At 36.3% G+C, this 22,223-nt stretch overlaps 1 protein-coding gene across 12 annotated transcripts in view; it reads left to right on the top strand.

Annotated features, from left to right (window-relative positions):
* The window catches only part of LOC131436192 (high affinity cAMP-specific and IBMX-insensitive 3',5'-cyclic phosphodiesterase 8), a 448,244-nt gene that overhangs the window by 181,306 nt on the left and 244,715 nt on the right, over positions 1–22,223 (top strand). For 4 of the 12 annotated variants that reach the window (XM_058604782.1, XM_058604777.1, XM_058604780.1 and 1 more), the window contains exon 1: positions 14,923–15,988. The exons of the other annotated variants lie outside the window; for them this stretch is intronic. The gene's annotated coding sequence lies outside the window, so the exon portion shown is untranslated. Of the gene's footprint in view, positions 1–14,922; positions 15,989–22,223 lie in introns of those variants that run through there. 12 annotated transcript variants of the gene reach the window in all.

The raw sequence follows: 22,223 nt of genomic DNA, 5'->3' as shown, positions 1-22,223 counted from the left end.
CTTCTTTAACAGGCATAAAACCTTCTCATGTTTTGTATCAACAGATTACATTTGTCCTCCCCGCCATACTGAAAGTGAGATACAGAATAAGACACCAGAAAATTGTATATTCAGTTTCTGCCACTAGAGGATGATTTAATGATTTTATCGTAGAAAAATCTACGCTATCAAAACGTACTGATCATTCCAAATCATTAGCGAGCCCCACCCTTCTCAGAGTGGACAATCGACATCATTAAAATGAGAACGATCGGCGAACGATAAATAATAAATGATCATGCCGGAGCTTGTTCAGGTCAACCTTGATTGACTTGGTCAAAGATAGTTGCATTTCAGTATATCCCAAAGTGTAACCAAACTTCCTGCGCGTCATCAATCGCATTGCAGTGCGGATCGTTTTCTCGTGTTCACGAACGGATCGATTGCAAATTGGCCCCTGGGATCGACTGTATCCCAGCTGTGCTAAGTGGTGATACGCCTCGGCAATCGGTTTGCTGTCACATCTCTGTACCCCGGGTGGGTGACCTTTGGCTGCAGCGCAGTCACACTAATTGCGACTTTTATCATGCACAATTTATGTTCCGGCAGACCTCCGCAGCGTGAAAAGTCGTGATGGAGGCGAAAAGCTAATTAGGCACTCACCGGTTGTTCGGTCGCTTGCTCGCTCGCTTGTCGCAACGATGGCCGCACCCAAACCATGCGTGCTGACCTTTGCACGACAGAATGACGACGATGACGACGACGGCAACGCCGTTGCAGGTCAGTTCGGGTGGTCAGGCATTGTTATTCGGGCCCGCCTGCAGCTACGCAACCCTTTTCAAACTTGCACCACGGCTAATGTGGTGCATGGGTCCTTCGGTGAGGATCATAAATTTATGTCGATATTAAAACGATTATCGCAAATTAGCACCGAGAACCGGGTTGGACTGTCTTTTTCTGACACCCAGAGCCGACCGATGACAAAAGAAGGCACCCTCCTTTCCCTCCCCATCTGTTTAATCGAACGGTTTCTCCTTGGCCGTAATGGTTTTCAATCAAAATATCAATTTACCAAGCGAGAGACGCCCAAGGAGCTACTGGAAATGCACCAAGAATTCACAATTATCTGTCATAATAAATCCATTGATTTTATGACCAATCGTCGTTGGGTGATATGCTAAGCCGAGACTCTCCTCAAAAGAAATCCTTTTTATTTCATTTCGAACTGAGTTGCGCTGTTCTGTGGATTAACACAGCCACAACTCCTACCGCTGGCTAGAGTGGTTAGAGAGGATCACGCGTAACGGATGGAGGTTACCCTGTTCAAGGTGAGCTGTTGTTGCACGTTGAGAATGCGTAGAAGGAACGCATGCTTACCGAACCTACGATTTACAATAGTGCAACGTGATTTGCATGTAATGATACGATTGCATACAGGTTTTTTTTGCTACCCAGATTCGTCGTCGTGTACTTTACGAACAGGCAGAGTAGGACCAGGATTTTTGTTTTACTATTCTCATGCAGTATCTGTCGAATTCATGCAAGTGATCATCGTCGAACAGAGTGTCACTATCATTGATGTCATTGCAAGGAAAAGGAAACAGAACAGGTTTGGGTAGTAAACGATTAATGATTAATGTACATGAGCTTATGAGTTCCATGGACATGATTTTGTCTGTTCGCAACGTTGAACAACATTCAGCGGCATGGCATAAACTGAAATTTTTAACAACTTCATTTTTGTAAAGAGAAATGTCGTATAAAAGATACTATGAAAAGAAAGATTGTAAAGCTAACGCTCAGTAAGCTTAATATAAATAGCAATAGTATATGATTTATTAATTTTAATTATTATGACGTAAAGCCGCCATAATTGAGTTCAGTTTTCGCAATGACTGAGCGGAAACATATATTGGAGAAGCCAAATGAATGAAAAACGAAGAGAAAAGATGATTTATTGGAAAAAGATACGCTCAGAGACAGGACTCGAACCTGCGTTCTTCTTCATTCCGTGCATACGCGCTACCATTGCGCCACTCTGAATCTTGTTATAGGCACTCCAAAACGCCAGTCAGACATGGTAGAACGTACATCGAACATGGTCTACATCCTGGTCGTCACCCGACCGATACCTTACATCCAAACATCTTCTCTGTCCATCAAACACTAGTCTTCTCGCTTTATACCTATTTTTTCGCTCAAGCATTGAGTAGGAGAGTGTATTTATAATCGCTTGTCACCTTCTTTAATGGTGCCAGTCGCTGGCTGGACATCCTGCTCAATTTAACAACACACTATACTTCCGATACAAACCTTGCTGAAAAAATCATGATCAGAAAAGGTTAATTTCATTATGCTCGTAGAAAAACCAGTTCAAGAGATTACCGAAAAAAAATGACGAAAAGAATCACTTCCAAAAAAATTTATGATTATGTGAGATCAGTTTCAGTGAGTATCAGGAGTGAACCTTTTTTTAGTGCGTTTTCTGATCGATCGATGCTTTTTTTGTCTGAAAATGATTTGTGAAAAATTTCAGTCGCGATTTTCGAAATTGAGTTTGTTCCCAACACTGATTACAAAATGTGAATTAATTTGTGTTTGCATCTCGACAGGAACAAAGACAATACAGTGTAGTGAACAATATGGTTTACGAAATGGGCAAACACGATTTACAAAAGCCTAAAACTTGGCCTTCGGGACCAAATTCAATTTGTATTGATATCAAGCGCTGCAAAGTTAGACCAGCAGCAAAAGAAATTGAAATCGTGCTAAAAGAATGGATGCTTCTAGATGCTAATGATTTAAATGAGATTCAATTCCACAAGACTTCTAACTCTGTGTACATTATGTTTCAACATGAACGAAATGCAGTTGCATTCGATTCGGTTAACAACGAGCTACACAGTGTCGAGTATGTCAATGTTAAATACAAAATCCCTGCCATAGAAGTGTGTGTACATGACCTTCCCCGCAAGTCAGTGATTATTTTGGTCGAGAAAATATGTAGCAGTACGGAGAATTCTTTTCCATCGAAAGGGAAGTATGGTGGATTTTCTTCCATTTCCATCTTATGTAATTTGTGGTCAGGGCGGAAGGCGTCTTTATAAATCGATGGTTACCTATGAGAATCAGCTGATTACAGGTCAGTTTTGTGAACAACCTGCATACTACGGCAATCCCTGCATTGAAACTGCGAAAAGGGCATCTTCAAATGACGATAAGGGCAACCGGTAACTAATGAATTCATTACTCTTACTCCAAAAAATGCTTTCACCTTCGAACCAGCAAGCAACTGCAGTCAATGTGCAGTAAAACGAACAACAACGAGAAGAGAACGAAAAAGACTAACAATAATACGTTTGATAGCAACAACTGCGACGATGCGGCAATGGATGACAAGACGAGCAACAAACAAAGTGTTCCTTAACACTTCAAATACCAAGCCTCAAAAAAAGTTGGAACGGTAACTTTGAGCTGTCATAGCTCAGCTGTTTTCAACGAATCTCAATAAATTTTACACCCTCGAATTTTGTGAAGTTCGTAGATTGATTCCAAAACTTTGTAGCAGATGATTGGTAAAGAAAAACCAATGAAAATTTGATTTTTCCCGTTCCAAGTTTTTCCACGCGCCCAATATGCCCTATCTGCTTTCCAATTTTCTTTCCTTTGGCATAATCGTCGCATAGAAAATATTGAATACTTCAACTTTACCGAGTCATAACTTTGTTGTTAGTCAACCGATCTTCAAAATTTGTTCACCATTGGAAAGGTACTACTTCCACAAATACAATGCACTGAAAAAAAACAAAAATAGGGTTATCTACCCAAAGTTATAATGAAAACTGTAGATAGATGACCTAAGAAAAGATGAGACTTTTTACTATGATCGTAAATATCTCGAAATTCAAAGCGATGACCTATACATTTTTATACATCATTCGATTGCTAGTGATACCAGCTACAATTTTCGCTCAATTACCATTCCTACACAATCAGAAGAAAACATTGAGAAATCGATGAATTTATAAATATATATGAATTTTTCATTTTTTTTCACATGTTTGTATATAACTCAAAAATTAAAGCGATGACATGTACATTTTTTTGATTCAAAATATTGAAATCATTGCCAGAAACAATGTATTGATGATCAAAATTATATATCCGTTCAAAGAATCTCAAGAAATTTGGTACAAATACAGAGAATTTCTATTATTGGGAAAATTTTGCCAAAAAAAAACAAATCAAAACTTTGAAATTTTATGACATATATTTTTTTATTATTTTAGTTGGAAATTTAATATAAACAAAATTTACAAAAAAAAACTGAAACTTGGATTTCACTGAAAATCTTAAAAATTTTGGTAAATATACCTAAACTCTAAAAATAATAATGTTTGTATTGGACAAAAGATCTAAACAATTTTTATGCACAACCCAAACGGAATTGTTAACTACTAAAATTTGGTTTTTTTGTTTTAGGCTTTCCGTAAAATCTCAGAAAATCGGTAGAAGATCGGAAATTTCAAAATTTCTGATATATATTGCGTATAACGTTTCTGCAAATCAAAGTGAAAATATTGGAATCCGTTTTGATTTTATCTGTTTCAAAGAGACGTAGAATTTGTTTCTATTAATAAAATAAATTTTGTGACAACACGAAAATTTCAAATTATTTCAATGGCTTTGTACAAAAAGAAATAGAACGTAAATTTATACGAATTCCATAACTAACCCATGACCAAAGAAACCAACTAAAATTTAAAAAAAAATTGCTTGATTTTTGTTTTACTAGCAATTGAGAACAAAAAAATATATCTTAAATTTTCCGCTATCCTAAACGACATCAATTATAATCGATAGAATATTAGAATTTAAATATCACAAACTTAGAATTATTTCGGAATGTATAGAATTCGAAAATTATTTGGAGTTTCTATTAGTAAACAATTTAGAAAAAGTAGAATTCTGAATTTAGCACAAAAATCATACGAAATTAAGTAAAACTTGTTTTTATCCACCTAGTTGTGTAATAATGCCTTTCTCATATCTCTCTTATTCTCATATAAAAATTTATTCTTCAAACAGTTTTGTTTGATTTTTGAAAAACATGAAAGCTAGTGCATGAACTAGTGCAACCTACAAATTGAAACAGTTCTCAAATCGGTTAGGCCATATTTCTCAGTGAAGTGAGTTCCACTATTTCAGGCACTTATGAAACTGGAATCGCCCCAAATATTGCCTTTGCGATTAGCACCTACCAACCAATCTATTCGCAGCTTACAGTTGTCTTCGTCTCGAAAAACAACCTCTTCGTTTGAATGCTTTTTACTGAATGAAACCCTGCACCTATGTTATCAGAACTAATTGGCTCAAGTGGCATGTTCCCCTAGTTATTTGGAGATTCGTGCCTTGCGTAGCTTCTCATCAACTTCCTGATGGGAAGGGAAGGATAAAAGGAACATGGAAGGGAATTGAGAATTGGGTGAGGTGGGAAAACAAAACAAAACATAAAGAAAGAAGTCGTCCTGCATCCCCGAAAGGATGCTGAACGATCTGCAGGTGCCAAAGTGCACGGTTGATCCTCCAACCACCGAGAGGCGTTAGAGATTTTACAAAAGCGACATCATTCTGCATTCCCCGAAGAATGCAGAACGATTTCTTCCCGAATATGCACTTGAATTAATTTGACACTTTAGAAGACAAAAATACCTTATATAGCTAATAAATGACTGATACGAATATTTTTCTATGAAAAAATCCAATGTATGAGCATAATTTAAAAAAATTTTAAAAAATATCTCCTCCGCCTTTTTTTATAAACATGCTCGAAAATATTTTTTGTCAAATACAAGAAACGGATTTTTTTCGTTTTCCTCAATGTTAGATATAGCAGTTTAAAAATAACCTGTTTTTGAACTAGTTTTGCTCATAACTTCGGTTCAGAAAACGCTACCTGAACACGCCAGTTTTAACAAACTCTAAAAGATGTTCAAAGATACCTATACGAAAAGAGAAAAATATAAATGCTAGAGCAAAAAATCTGATTTTTTGAGGAACACCCTAAGTTGCTCTTTAAAAATAGCTGTAACACTAAAACCGTTGCAGATACTACTATGATGTCCTCAGCAAAGCTGCTCGATATAAGTTTATCTACAGTTTTGCCGAAAAATGCAGTCCTCTATCTCAATACATCCGGAAAATAAGTTTCGGATCACCAATATAATAAGAGCCACCCTAATACACTGTACATCGACATATGGTTTATCTTCACTGATCATTTGTTTTGAAGACATCATAGCTCTAAAGTATAAGGTTAAGCCACAAAGCCCCCTAAATTGTGGATCCGGACAACTGTGCAATGCAATTTAACTCGGAAATTTTAAAATTTCCGATCTTTTATCTATTTTTTGAGATTCTACGGCAAACCTACAACAAAACCAGAATTTTAGTGGTTATCAAAATTTATCAAATGCATAAAAATTGTTTAGATCGTTTGTCCAATACAAAAATATTTTAAGAGTTTTAGGTTATTTACTAAAAATTTTAAAATTTTCAGTGAAATCCAAGTTTCAGTTTTTTTTTGTAAATTTTGTTTATAATAAATTTCCAACTAAAATAATAAAAAAATATATGTCATAAAATTTAAAAGTTTTGATTTCATGTTGTTTGGCAAAATTTTCCCAATAACACAAATTCTCTGTATTTGTACCAAATTTCTTGAGATTCTTTGAACGGATATGTAATTTTGATCATCAATACATTGTTTCTGGCAATGATTTCAATATTTTGAATCAAAAAAATGTACATGTCATCGCTTTAATTTTTGAGTTATATACAAACATGTGAAAAAAAAATGAAAAATTCATATATATTTATAAATTCATTGATTTCTCAATGTTTTCTTCTGATTGTGTAGGAATGGTAATTGAGCGAAAATTGTAGCTGGTATCACTAGCAATCGAATGATGTATAAAAATATATAGGTCATCGCTTTGAATTTCGAGATATTTACGATCATAGTAAAAAGTCTCATCTTTTCTTAGGTCATCTATCTACAGTTTTCATTATAACTTTGGGTAGATAACCCTATTTTTCGGTTTTTTTAGTGCATTTTATTTCTGGAAGTATTACCTTTCCAATGGTGAACAAATTTTGAAGATCGGTTGACTAACAACAAAGTTATGACTCGGTAAAGTTGAAGTTCTCAATATCCGATTTGCGATGCAGGTGCCGCATGAATGCAGATAGGGCACGTTTTGAGCTCGAAAAAAAACTTGGAACGGGAAAAATCTGATTTTCATTAGTTTTTCCTAAAAGATTGCCAATAATGATATAGTTAAAATAATCTACAAACTTCACAAAATTCGAGGGTGAAAAATTTATCGAAATTGGTCAAGTAACAACTGAGCTATGGTAGCTCAAAGTTACCGTTCCAACTTTTTTTGAGGCTTGGCGCTTCGCGTAACTTTTTTAGGCTTGGTATTAGGAGTGTTAATCCTCGCTGGATAAAAATAAAAGCTCCTCTCCCACAATGAAAAGGGTGATAACGAGGTGCAATATTAAAAATTATATTTTGATTAAAAATTGGCTCAATCGTAAAGCTTGTATTTATCATAGTATAATAAGGTGTATCATAAGGCGCAACATGTCATTCTAATCTATTTAATTAAATTATTCGTTATATATCTCATTATATTATACATGGTGTTCTATCTTTATTGTCAGTATGTAAACATTGAATAACTTTGAGAAAAAAAACAACCGAGCTAATTTATTTTTATTCAGTTTCGTTCCTTAATTTTTTTGGACTTGTATTTGAAAACAATATCAATCAAGTGGCTACCTATATTAGCAATTACAAAATAGCTCCTTTTTTCTGCGTTAACCATTACCTTTTCGAGCATCTCGGGTGTTATAGCACCGATTTCAGAACGAATGTTTTCCTTGAACTCGTTAATAATTTGAGGCTGGTTGTCGTAAACCTTGCTTTTCAGATAACCTCACATAAAGAAGTCCGTAGGGTGCCTCTTTGCTGCGATATTTTTTCCGATAGGCACGTTAACAACTGTTTTCGATGTACTGAATTGACGTTTCCAAAACATCTGACGCAATCGCTCGGTTGATAAATGTGAAAGTTATTCAGCGTTTATATAAAGACATAAAAGATGCAGCACCCTATAATTATTATTTTGTTATCATTAATAATTCTTTTTTGATTAATGTGATAATTATTATTAAAAGAAGAGATATATTCTGTTTTCTGCGGTACAGCGAAGAAAGAAGAACATAACTGACATTGAAACATTAACTGTTATATTGTTTTATAATATATTTTATTGTATATAATATAATATTATACGATATATGATATTATATGGTATTATATTATATTTTATTATAATACAATATATCATGTTATATTGTGTTATTTTGTATTCTATAATATTATACTCAATTATATCGTCAACGGGGAGGGGCTGGAGTCCATCAGAGTATCTTACAAGTGAATGACTGGATGATGGAGTGGATTGCCAACCTGAGTCACATGGGGGAAGCATTGTGTTTTCCCCTGAAAGTCTGAAATGAGTCGCATCCTTTTAACAAACGAACAAACTGATGATGGCTTCATACATACATAAATACATCTAGGATTTCTAAATTTGAGGTGGGAATTAATGACACTAATTTCAATAACTTACTTGTCAAGCCAGTCTCGAAAATACACACTGTATAGAGATTTGAAAGAATATCCTTAACCCGAATTAAGGAATTCAAAAATATAAATTATTGATATCAACTCGCCAAACGTGAACAAAAAAGTATCTATAATTTTATCAAAAGTCATGAGAAATGTTAAAATATTATTCACTCATATGCTGATATCGAGTGGAGTTAGGTGGAGTATTATTACCATGCCAAAGGATCGGTAACAATGAACAATATCACAATAGACGAGAAAATCAATTATAAGAGCATCTTGGTTACACATTTAACTAACTATGCCTGTTTTACCAGCGAACAGAAAATGTAAGCCCACTACACTCAACCACTGAAAATATTTCGTATTTTTATGTTTCGGTTTGTCACGATACGCTTTGTGCGATGATTCGTTCAATTCATGCGGTTGAAATTTTGCGCGCCTTACTTTGGCACTGATTTTTACCTCAATGCTTGTTCATATCCAACATTTTAGAAAACTTCAATTTTAAGTTATTTGTGGTTATCTCATATTACTAAAAAAAATATTTTAAATTGTTGACCATATTTCCGATGAAATGGAGAAAAAATTATGTTGTTTCGTTAAATACAGCAAGAACTATTCACGATTATGTTCTGCTCATTCTTGTACAGTGTAAACCTGAAAAATATTAATGTGGCAATCCTGCACGCGATACGAAATTTAACAAAGCACGCTGCGAATGGAGCAAAGCCGCACGTACCGTCACGTACTAGTTTTGCATCGTCATTTTGAATTTGAATGTTTTGACACTCATCGCCCTATAATTTCGGAGCCGGAAGTCGGATCAGGATGAAATTGCACAGCATATTTAAAGACAATAAGAGCTTTAATTTGAATCATGATTCGTCAAAGTGAGTTCTGTTTCGGAGATTTTATTCACTATTATCGGTGCTTTCGGAAGCGGAAACCGAGGACTAGTTGTCCCGAAGCAGTTTTATATATTCACTAACTAACAAGATCTGCCAACCAGATGAATTAAGTAGTAAGTTTTATAAAAATGTGCACTCGTTTCGCCATCGCTTGTGGAAAAATACTCATGAAATTGAAAATTTTCACTAATTACACTGTAATATCGGAATCAGAAGTCGGATCTGAATAAACTTTTCGGGGACTTTTTTAAGAATTTTAAAACATTTTATTTGCTTCTTAGTTTGTGATAATCGGTTGAGATATTTCCGAGAAATTGATTGCACATTTTTTCATAAAATTGCACATATTTTCTTGTAATTCCAGAATCGGAAGTCGGATTCAAATGAAATTTAGGAAAATTGTATGAGGCCATAAGACCTTTCATTTGAATCTAAGATCGGTTCAGCCATCTCTGAGAAATGTGTGTGACTATTTTTTTCCTTATTTTGATGCATATCTCCCTGTTATTCCGGACCGGGAGTCGGATCCAAATGAAACTCAGGAACTTTATATGGGACCATAAGACCTTTCATTTGAATTTAAGTTTGTGAAAATCGGTTCAGCAATTTTTGAGAAAATTGAGTGACATTATTTGTCACATAAACACATACACACACACTTCCTTCCGAAAATACCTATATCATTGGGGGTTTCCACATTCATTACCATAGCTAATAAAAGTCATTTTCATTGACTCAAAATAGACGAAAATGACGAGATATTAATGTCACTCTCAGCGTAGCTTGCAAACTATGAGAACGAAATCCATGTCCAGTCAATGACATAAGCGGGAAAGTAGTTTCAAAATTGTGTTTTTTCTTCCATTTGCCCTTTCATTCATTTTGAACATCCCAAAGTATGCAGTGTCATTATTCAACCGAAGCTATGAGAATCGAAAATGACAGAAAAAGGTTTCACAATTACTTTTATCTGTTGGTGCTCGAATTTGTAGTAGTTTTGGTTTCCAAAGAGGTTCTGGGATGTAATTACTTCGATTTGTCATATTTTAGTCACTTTTTATAGCCAAGCGTCACAGATTTTCAATACATCGATAAAAGAATGAGAATTGAAATTCTGCTGATGCTCCATGAAGACGTTAGTTTGGTTCCGTCTGGTCATAGAGAAAAGAGTGACATTCGCAATCATACTCTCTCATTTTTTCAATGAGAAACGAAAATGCTTAGTCACTCTTCGTTTGTTCTGGTGTCGGTCAATTACGAATGAGACAGAAAAATATTGAAAATTAGATTGTTGGAATGGTTTTCATTTCATTGAGAATGCCTGACACTTTTAAGCTCTGTTCATTACACAAAACTTTTTGCCTTTCTCTATAGAAAGGTATTAGAATTGCTAGAAAAACCCGACTTTCGAACGGAGCCTCGGAAACCCATAGTATTATATACCATTCGACTCAGTTCAACGAGATCGGAAAATGTCTGTGTGTCTGTGCACTTTTCGAAGATATTTTTACCGCTCAATTTTCTCAGAGATGGCTGAACCGATTTTAACAAATTTAGACTCGTTTGAAAGTTACTGTCGAGCCATTGATCAAGTTTGAAGATCAAATAGCTGTGACTTCTGGTTCCGGAGATATGATGGTATAAGTGACGTAACCGACAAAACGCGTTAGTTTTTTACCGAGCAAGTTTCTCGGAGATGGCTGAACCGATTTTAACAAGCTTAGGCTTTTTTGAGATAACACTAAATCTTGACGTTTCATGCAATTTCAAGATTGTTGGCATCGAAAAAAATGTTCGATTTCGGAAATTTCATGTACTTCCCCCTATGGTGATTTTTCAAGATCAAAAATGTTCAAACTTTAACCGCTGGGCAGCACCCCTTACCCATGTCCGATTTAGCCCAAATTTTGCATGAGGACTTTTTTCGAGGTGCTTAAACTTTTGAGCACTAGAGCTTGAAAAAATTTCCACTAAGTGTTCTTAGTCCACTTTTACCTTTTTTTATATATAAAAAATAGGTATAGAATTCGCTCAAACTTTAGAAAAATTTTCCGAGGCCCGGAGGGCCGAATATCATATACCAATCGATTCATCTCGACGAACTGAGACTAGTTCCAAATGAAAGGTCTCCCCGTCACCCTGAACGCTATTAAATGGTTTTGAGATCGGATGTTTACTTTTTAGAATTATACGAAGTTTTATGACAAAATGTTCAGTTTTTTGACAGTATCTGTCACAATTGACCTAGAAAACAGAATATGTTTTCAGACACAGATTTCGCACGGTAATACCTATCCAACAATCCATAGATTGTTAAAATCCTTCCATTTTTAACGGAGATATCGAAATTTTTGGGTAAGCGACTTTCCCCCCCATTTCAGCAGTGGGAGTTTTTAGCGCTGTATGGCAACGCTGGGAGCAACGTAAAACATGATTTTTTTAAAATATTAAATACAATTGTTTCTAAGTACCAAAAAGACTGTGTACAGCATTTATTTTCATGACATTTGGATTCGAACCGATTTTAGCACGGTTCGTTTTTGTCAACATAATCGTTCGAATATGCCTTATGTAAACCAGATAATGGCAGCATTTTCGAGTTGATAGCAATTCCATAATTATATTGATTTAAACTACTAACAGCAATAAATGCTGGATAAACATAACACCCATATACCATTCGAATCAGTTCGTCGAGATCAGCAAATGAATGTGTGACAAATAATTTCACTCAATTTTCTCAGAGATGACTCAACTGTTTTCTACAAACTTAGATTCATATGAAAGGTCGTATGCTCCCAAACAAGGTTCCTGAATTATGTTTGATTCCGACCTCTGGTTCCGGAGCTGATATGTGCAAAGAAATAAAAATTGTGTAACTTATTTTTCTCGTAGATGGCTGAAACGATGTAAGATTCAAATGAAATCTGAGAATCATCTAAAATTCAAATGAAAAGTTTTAAGATTCTATATGCTTTTCAGTTAGATCTAACTTCTGGTTTCGGGGATACGGAGTGATTAGTATAAAAATGCCTATTTCACATAAATTAACCCAATGATTAGCAGATTTGGATAGTCGATAACGAAATAAATCTATTTCAATTCTAGTGGTATTCAGTTTTCGATTCGGAAGACAGCCAAAAATTTAATTTGTACAACGATTTCTCAAATATGTCTACACTGATTTTCACACATTTTGAAACAAATGTAAACTATACAGCTACTCAGGTGAATTTATCTGACTTTGGCCATACCGATTTTCGAATTCCGGCTCCAGTATCGAATCGTTTCTCAAAGCTCAATCGTTTTCTCAAAAAAAGCCAAATCGAATTTCAGAAACAAAAAATCCAAATTAAAATAAACTTATAGTCCCATACAAAATTAATTAATTTTATCCAATTCTAAATTTCGATTCTGGAATTATATAATGATGAATTTTTAAAATTCAAACCGATATAGAAGATGACAATCCCGAAATGCTTTAAAGTTGGACTCAAAACTATTGCAATTTATTCGTCATATGGCCATACGAATCGGTTCGGATTATGCTGGTTCCTGAATACCGGCTCTGGAAGTACCTTAAATTACCGTAAACTCTAAAGTGGAACTTACTTCGACATATCATGGAATGTTTAATCGATTGTTCCTCTTTTAGATTCAAACTCGATCCAATTTGCAGTTTCGACATTACAGAATAATGAGTGATTAAAATCTCAAATTGTCGCTTAAAACGACGGTCATCAAAATAATGCCATGAAAAATGAAACACCGAAGAATATTCATGCAAAAAACACATGCGGATTGATAAAAAAAAAGGTATCATCTCACTGCTAGGTGGATTAGGCACGTTTTTTAGATTAGCATAACTCTTCTCATACAAATAGGCAACGCAAATGTCAAGCGCTTGGTTGGAAAAATGATGCCTACCATGTGATATAAACAGTGAAGAATGCTTTTGTGAACTACTCGATTCAATCTGAATCAATTGGTGTCAAAAATGGGCCCAATTTAGTGTCACAAATTATTCAATAAAAAGATAAAAAATGTTTTTATGAAACTGTTTTGAAGGAAGAGAACGGCATTATCACACCACTAGGTGGATTGAGAAGAGTTTTACGAAGTAAATTCCAAATAACGTAATCTATTTTTTACGAACTACCCCTTTTTACAAACCCCCGTTTAGTTCATAAATGCATAGGTTTCGGTGTACTTAAAATTGTTACATAAAATTCTGTTAATATTTCCGATAGCTTGGAGAAAACATTTTCCTTGTTGGGTTAAAAGCAACGAGAAAGGTAAATTTTGAAAAGACGACAAAAGCAAAAAAAAAATGAATGGTAGTACTCTCGACAGCCGGCTGTCTTAAGTTTTACGAATTTCGGTAATTAATTGTTTTTATGCATGATATCGTGTTGTTATCCAAAGCATATCCGGAACACCTTAATTTCTCGTAAAACTCGTAAAGATTCAGAAAAACTCACAATCTCTAGAAACGAAACTGTTTCGGACAAACATTCCTTCCATGCATCAGTAGTAGGGTAACAGAGGTATTTTGGCTCGGGGGCGGCCCGTTTGGCATAAGGTCATTTGGCATAATACCGTTTGGCATTTCTCCAACCTAATAATAAATAATCCTCGCGAGGTCCTCGCTATTCCATCTAAACTAGATCAGAAAACGCGCCAGATCCGCGAAATCCGCGCGACCGTAACAACCCTGAAACTATTACAATTGAATTTATAATTGTTTCAGCCGAAATAAACTGAATAATACTGTTCCATACAGTGTTGCGAAAATATAAAATTATCAAATATCATCGCTGAGAAAAATCATACCATGCATTTCCCTGTGCATTCTTGGCATCATCGGCATCATACACACTGCGACGAAACCGAAGACTATTTACTATGGACTTCACTTTATTCCTGCGAAACAGTGTCCAACGCAGCTTTCGGTACGTTTGCAAGTATTCTTTCGTTTGTCGGCTCGCAAACACTAAACCCACTAAACGCACGAGTGCTCGTGCGAATGCGACATGTGATGATAAGCAGGGTGATTCCGATTGCTGCCGGCCGAAACCGATGCCACTAACGGCAACGTATGAACCACAATCCGAATGAATAGTACCAGCTGCTGTTTTGTCGTTTCGTGTTTGTTGTTGTTGCCGTTGTTGTTGTTGTTGTTGTTGGTGCTGTCCAATCAGCACTAAATACTACTAGCCTAGCGATGATAGTGGTATGTGGCAACAATTGGTGTGTTGAGAAGTAGTAGCAACAACCGCAGTGAGTGAGCGACCAAACCAAAGTGGACTAGTAGCAAGTGTCCATACCGGGGGCGAGAGCGATTCCGTCCGTCGGGTTGGTTTTCTGAATCAGATGGAGGACTTGTAGTACAACGCCGATTGCCGAACCCAAACCTGACCGACCGACTGACTGCCAGTAGAAGTAGAAGAAGGGTGGTCGGTCTTGGGGAGGTCATAATTTAAACGCGATTTTTTCGTTCTTGAACGAAACAATCATAATAATAACTAGTTCGACGTTGGCCGTATGGTGGATTGGATCGTCGTGTCTTCGTCGTCGTCGCCGTCGTCGTCGTCGTCGTCTTTGTCGTTTGTCGCTTGTCGCTAGTGAAGCAGTTGTGCGTCGCCGTCGCCATCGTCATCATCGTCATAATCGCGACGTGAGGATATTTTTTTTTGTTTGTTTGTGCCGTTCGAGTTGTTTGGTACCATTTCGCAGTTGCAACCAACTTATCGCATTTGGCATCGTGTGTGACGCGATTAGATTAGGAGTGTCGACCCTAATTCGGAGTCGGTTGGTTTAGACTTGCTGCCGATGTCTGCATGTGAGTCGTGGAATTCACCGTGAGATCAATAGCGCGTTGACAGACGAGCGGGCAAAAAAAAAATACAGAATGCTCGTTTCAGTTTTGGTTGTTTACTGAAGGATTTCCGATGCTTTTTTGGTATCGGGCCTTACCGTGGGAAGGCGCAAAGCGCTAGTCGAGGAAAGGCTTATCGGACGCGGTTCGGAGTCTGGTGTGGCACTAATATGGATCGGGTTTTTTTTTCGGGGGAAACCTAATATGTCACGGTCCGATGGGACTGGTTTAAATCGGTGGTTTGTTGATCGTCGTATCGACTGAAACAAGTGACAGTGTGATTTGTCTCCGGTTTTGGCGGATCCATCGTGCATCGTGTTTGCCGTCAATGTTTACAACCACAACAGCCAGCCAGCAGTAGCATCGACGGCAACAGAAAGGCGATAAAGACCCCTATCCGTGTCTTTTGTGTGTTCCCGAGCAGCTGCACCACAGCAGCGGGTGGTCTACATTGTGCCTAACCGCGAAATCACCAACGAGGGAACACGTGAATCGAAGTGGTGAAGTGGTGGCAGTGACGTGAGTTTATTTGTTTGGATTACAGATTACAACCAGGATTTACGGGCATAGTGATTGTGCAGAAGCGAAGTGAGTGCTGAAGGCGAGCTTGAAGTAACCGACTGGACTATGCTTGTGACGGTTGAAATATGTGCTACAGGTTCCGACTAGTTGATAAGCGCAGTGTGCGGCAAATTTTGAGACCAGATGGTCTAGAGTGGCTTTCATGGACTAGGGCCATCCAACACCAGAACTGTAATTAATTCCTTATGATCCGCGGTAGCGCAGAGCCCTAAACACTGAAATTTTTGATGTGGAACACATCTTTATTTTCTATATAGAAAAACTACACTTAGAAATGTGGTCAGGTTTAAACACTTACAGCTCAGTCTATTTTGTATCAATTATTAATATTATTTCATCATTTGATAGGAAATATTTCTACGTTTCGATTTGAATGTATCAAGCCACGTATTTGCAATTATATTTGATTGAAATTTTGATTAGTAGCAAGCAGTGTCCTATTTGGCTGCTAAAAATCTTTGGCATACCGGATTTCCCTGCCATAGACGACGGTTTTGAAGGAGTAAGCGATGTAACATCAAAGAGAGAGCATCGCTCTGATTGGTCAATCGATGCAAAAGTGAAGCTATTGGAAGCACGCGAATCTATAAATAGAAGCGAAATTAAAGCTAACGTTTCAGTCCTACTCGTAGCATGCTAGAGGTAGGTTGTTGCTAGAGTGCAAGACAAAAACGTGTCATAAAACGATTTGAAGCTTTTAGGGCTGAGGCCAGTTGTTAGCGTGAAACCGTGTTGCTCGCTGTGCGTATTACATTTCTCTCCATGCTCTCTCGTAAATGTGTAAAATGACTCTCGATGTGGCCGGGTGGCCAAGAAAGTTTTGATATTTTCGGGTACAAGTTTGACTACATCACATAAAATCCAATAAAGCTACCGCTTGTTTGGTAGCCTTGCTGAGCCGATTTTATTTCTCTCTCATGTTTCGTTACGTTACCAGGATACAAGAGCAGAAAAAAATGGTGGTGCCATAGAAATGGACTTACCATTACAAAAATAACATTAACTTAATTTTTATCGCGACAACATATATGTTTTTATGCACTAATTGCATCTAAACTAAATTATCTTGACATTGTCAGGATAGATTTTGATCCATGCTTTTGAAGGCGAGAAATTCAATGAACAAGTTGAAAGTTGCCATAGCTGAACTATGCAATTCTTCCTTCAGAAAAAAGACTTTCCCGACCGCTAAAGTCAAACAATCATTCTGAAATTTTCACAGAATAATCTAAACTAATTTTCTAAGAGATTGTCAGTTGGGTTTTTTGATATTCGTCACCGTTTCTGAGAAAATCAGATTTAAAGCGTGAAAATAGACCTTTAAAACGTCCTAAAACACACTGGCCTCAGCCCTTAATTGGTATGCTCTGATCTTGTGTCATGCAAGCTCGGAATTCCATGTTAAGTCGTTTCCCCATGAGAAATTGACAACTACCCCTGGATAAATTTTGAGTGCTTAAGATTAATTTCTAATTTATATTAGATGAACTCGATTGATAATGAGAAATAGTTTATCGCTTCAACCGAAATCGCAGAATGGTAGAGAAACTTAACGCTAAAAAAAACTACTTGCATAAAACACTTGAACACAAGTTTGGCGAAGAGAAGCTTAATTATCGAAATCGCAAGTATGTACAAAGATATAATTGCATACATTTAGGATAATGGTGCAATTTAGTCGGTTATAAAACAAATGCAAATCAAGACAAATTTCGATGAACATTAGAAAAGGTCCCAAGTGCAAGTGACAGTTACTCTTGGTCTACTTTCTCTTTCAATTATTACGGCGAATTCCAGTAATTTCCAACAAATTCTACAGTGCATATCGAAAGTTGATGGTTTTTGCTATAATCCTATGTGAAGTGTTAGATGGGAAGATTGCTGATTGGACCGTAATACTCGAAAGAGAAAGTAAACAAAGAGAAACTGTCATTTGCACTTAAAACCTTTTATCGTGTTTGTCTTCAAATGATGTGTTGGTGTTGGTTCGGATTGATTGAACTTTTTTTTATTGTAGATCATTAGAAATTTTGGTTACCTTGTTCCACATCAATGTCTCGAATAACCCCATGGGGCTGATCGTTGTAGTTTTTTATACAATTTACACAATATTTCGAAGGGACTATGCTTCTTTTACACCTTTTAGTTAAATGGTTAAAAGTAAGTGAACCGTCATTTTTTGACAATTTCACAATCTAGTTGTTACAGTGAAGGTTAATTTACATCGAAAATAAAAAAGGCGGGTGAAGTTGATTGTGTGAATTTCGCAACTTTAACGGCTTCGCTTACAGAATTGTAACGATGCATTTATACTAAAGATTGACTGATTAGCGACAAATATTTTCTACCACACAATTAAATTACGCGGAACAAACGAGAGTAAAAAAAAACAACATACAGAATTTTTATGTCGATTACTTCATTTCGAATTTGCATGTTTCAGTGAATGAAACTATCAAAATGCTATACGGGTTTGGTTTCTGACATTCAGAAGGGTCAAATTGTGGAAATTTCTACGATAGCAAACACTGTTCGGAACATTTTTCTCGAACGCGAAGCAGTCCAATGGTGGCTTCATTCGCACTCGTTTGGTGCGAATAGTACATAAAGATAATCAAATTATTCTAAATTTGCTCTAAATTGATGTTTTTTTCATCTTCGATTTTCAAACAAGCAATCTTTATAGTTCTTTAGACAACATTTGGAGTCATTAGAAGGGCTGATTTTTCTTAATGTTCCCCATTGTTGTTTAATTTTCGTAATATTTTGCTCCAATGCAAACAACCAGCAGCTGGATGACGCAATCGAACTGGAGAAACTGGCTCTGCGAATTCTCGCAATTGATTCAATCCTGAACTAAATTTTTAATACTGGAACTGCAACTGAGCTTTGGTCCTGAATCAACTACAAGCTGCAACTGCAAATATATCATATGTTTAATTTTTATACCTACCCAGGAACCTGAAAGGCGTCGTGAGTTTTCCTCTTTGGTACACGTTGATAGCCAAATATTTCAGAAAACTTAAACATGGAATTATTTGTGATTATGTTATGCAACTGAGCAGGCCCGTGCACAGGAATCATTCAAGGTGAGGGTTAAAGGGAGGGGGGCGCGATGGTTCAAAAAGTGAGTAAGGCAGGCTCAAAATTTCGAAAAAAAGTGCGTTTTGAGAACGAAGTATGAGTTTTCAAATTATTAGCACTTTCATATAATAAGTACTCTATTGTTCATGGATGTTAAATGTTGAAAAATGTTGAACGGCGGGTAAAGCCCCTCCCCCCCCCCTGCGCACGGGCCTACAACTGAATATGTTACCATAAATTGATGATCATATTCCCGGTGGCATGTAGCAAAAATGATGTTGTTACGTCAGATACAGCAAGAGATATTCATGATCCAAAACATATCACTCTCTCAGAGGGTAAATTCTGAAAAGGTGCCCCATAGTAAAGTAAGACGCATTCACAACAAAAGGGCCGCCCAAACATCAGTAAAAATACCACAATGTTACAGTTGTTTTTCGTAGATTTACATAGTAGGAAAGCTTCGTATAGTTCTTTGGGAATATATTAGTAGTTATAAAAAGAACCGATTTATAGAATTCAGAGAGTGGACCTGAGCTCAAGAACTAAGTAGACTCAAAATTTTGTTGCCATTTAGACCCAGAATTCAGCAGCTGAATGGAATTTGTGTCCAAATGAGTACGATCTGAGCGTTTGTGGTTTTGTATCACATGAAAAGTCTGCTCTCATTGCTGGCGACTGTTCCTACCGACGTCCGAAGTCCAAACGATAGAACGACCTGAGCATTTCAAATTTTATACTTGGTTTGTTCTTGCTGATGTTGCTGATGATCACTTTGACATCCTGTTCCGTCCATAGCACTAGAAGAAATAAACGATTTTCGATCAAAGTTTACCTTTTATATTTGTCCAGTAAAACATCGGAACTGGTATGTGCCTGACTACCTCGAAACCGTTGTCCGGGTACGAAAAAAACAAGCAAGCGTGACGAGTTTTCCACATGATTTTCAAAAGTTTAAGAAAATTTTGTTTTTAAATTATTTATGGTTATCTTACAGTGTTGAAAATTTAATCGCAAATTCCTGATCATATTTCCGATAGCTTGTAGAAAAAAACATGTTGTTTGAATTAAGTAGAACAAGAGATTTTCACTATTGAGTTCTACTCATTCTTGTACAGGGCAAATTTTGAATAGGCGCCTCATAGTAAAGTAAATCGTATTCTCCACAAAAGGCGGGTGGATAATGTCAGAGACATAACTGGAGTACGTAAATACAAATAAAACTGTCATGCTTCTTTCTCACTTCCGGACATCAATAATCGTTCGTATCATTTGATGGATTGTGTGAATTTTGCAACTTTTACTCCTTCGCTTCCTAAATTGTAACGGTACAACTTTTTAATGACAAGTATACTCTACCACATAAATAACGCTGAACGAGTTTGGATGAAACAATATTCCAAACAATGTTCAAATTGTTTTTCTCTGTAATTGCGCAATTCACATTGAAGAAAATTGCGCATAAATTTTTGGGAACATTTCAATAAATGGTTCAAAAATTGTGCAATTCATCCGATGCGTATAACTGTTTACTGAGCCTGAGTTATGTACATTCATAAACTGGTACTGAATGCAAGAACTTAGTGTCGAAATCTGGTACTGGCTAAGAATTCAGTTACAAAATTCAAAAATCTAATCCCAGAACCCAAGTCCCGAATTCAATTCCAGGATCTGAAATTAAATTCAGGAATTAAATTCTTGCTCAGATTTCAGTTCCAATCCTGATCTAGAATTCTTATCTTGAGTTTTGCTATAAATTCTGGATACGAATTGTGTGCTTTAAGGTACTAAATTCAGTTTAAAAGTCTGATCAAGAAAGCAGAATCCGAAAATCTTATTCCAGAACTCAGTTTAAGAGTCTTAAATCTTAGCTTTAAACCTTTGAACCCGTATTTGGGAACTAAATTCTAAAATTGAATGCTAAACCTTCAGTTATGTTCAGCATTCAGATGGACCAGAATCAAGGTTCTGAATTCAGTTCCAAAATTCGGTTTTAGAATTCAGTTCCAAATTCCAATCCAAATGAAACTTTTCACCACGCAGCAAGGCTGTTTGTTTTTGGTGTTGGTGGAAGATCTTCTCCACAACGTTCGGTCCCGTCTAGTGCACAAGAAGAAACGGTCGGGTTTCGACCATGGTTCGGCTTTTTGAACTGGTCCAGTTGAATATCGGAGCTGATTTGTGCCTGATTTCCACAAAACCGTCGTCCGAGTGCGAAAAAGATAAGCAAGCATGATGATTTTTCCTCATTGTTTTCAAAAGTTGGAGAAAACTAAATTTTTGAATTAGGTTCGATTATCTCACACTGTTGAAAATTTTGTCATACATTGCTGATCATATTTCTGATGGCATGTGGAAAAAATTGTTGCATTTAGTTGAGATATTCACTATTAAGTTCTATCCATTCTTCCACAGTGCGTCAAAAGTAGACACGTTCATGAACATCAAACTACATACAGTAAATAATGTTGTTTCTAAAAATATACTCACAAAATTTTAGAACTTTGTTTCAGTGAAATGTTTTGCTGCCACTGATTCAATAATAATTTATTGTTTAAGTTACATGCTGTCATTAATTTCCGCATTGGTTCACTGAAATGTTCAGCAAAGAAAATATTTTTTTACTGATTTTTCAGTGAAACTGCGAGTTTTTGCGGAACACAGTATTTGCCAAAATTCCAACTGAACTTTTGCAAAATTTCGCTGAAACCCGCTGAAATAATAATATAGTGTGTAACCACATAGTTTGTTATTCTAGGTCTATTCTATGATCAGTCAATTTTGACTGAAATGATAAGCTGGCCAAATAATCATAAACTGAAAATCTTAGAACGATAGGAAAAGTCTAAAGCAAGTGCAGAAAAATATTGATTCAAATTGAATTCAAAATCGTTATTAGAGACGGGTGTAGCATCGATGCCTTTCACCCAGCCCACCTGTATTCGACAGCCAACCCCGCATATAGGGTCAATAGATTTTTCTGGCCCGAAGAGGCGAATGACCTGAAGAACGTCCATAATCGAAACCAAAAAATATCTACATTTTCTATTGTTCAGCAGTTTTTCTCTAATATGCAATAACATTCCAT

The sequence above is a fragment of the Malaya genurostris genome, chromosome 3 (assembly GCF_030247185.1).
Source record: "Malaya genurostris strain Urasoe2022 chromosome 3, Malgen_1.1, whole genome shotgun sequence".
Taxonomy (NCBI): Eukaryota; Metazoa; Arthropoda; class Insecta; order Diptera; family Culicidae; genus Malaya; species Malaya genurostris.
The sequence above is the reverse complement of the archived record's forward strand: the minus strand, read 5'-3'. Positions and strand labels throughout refer to the sequence as shown.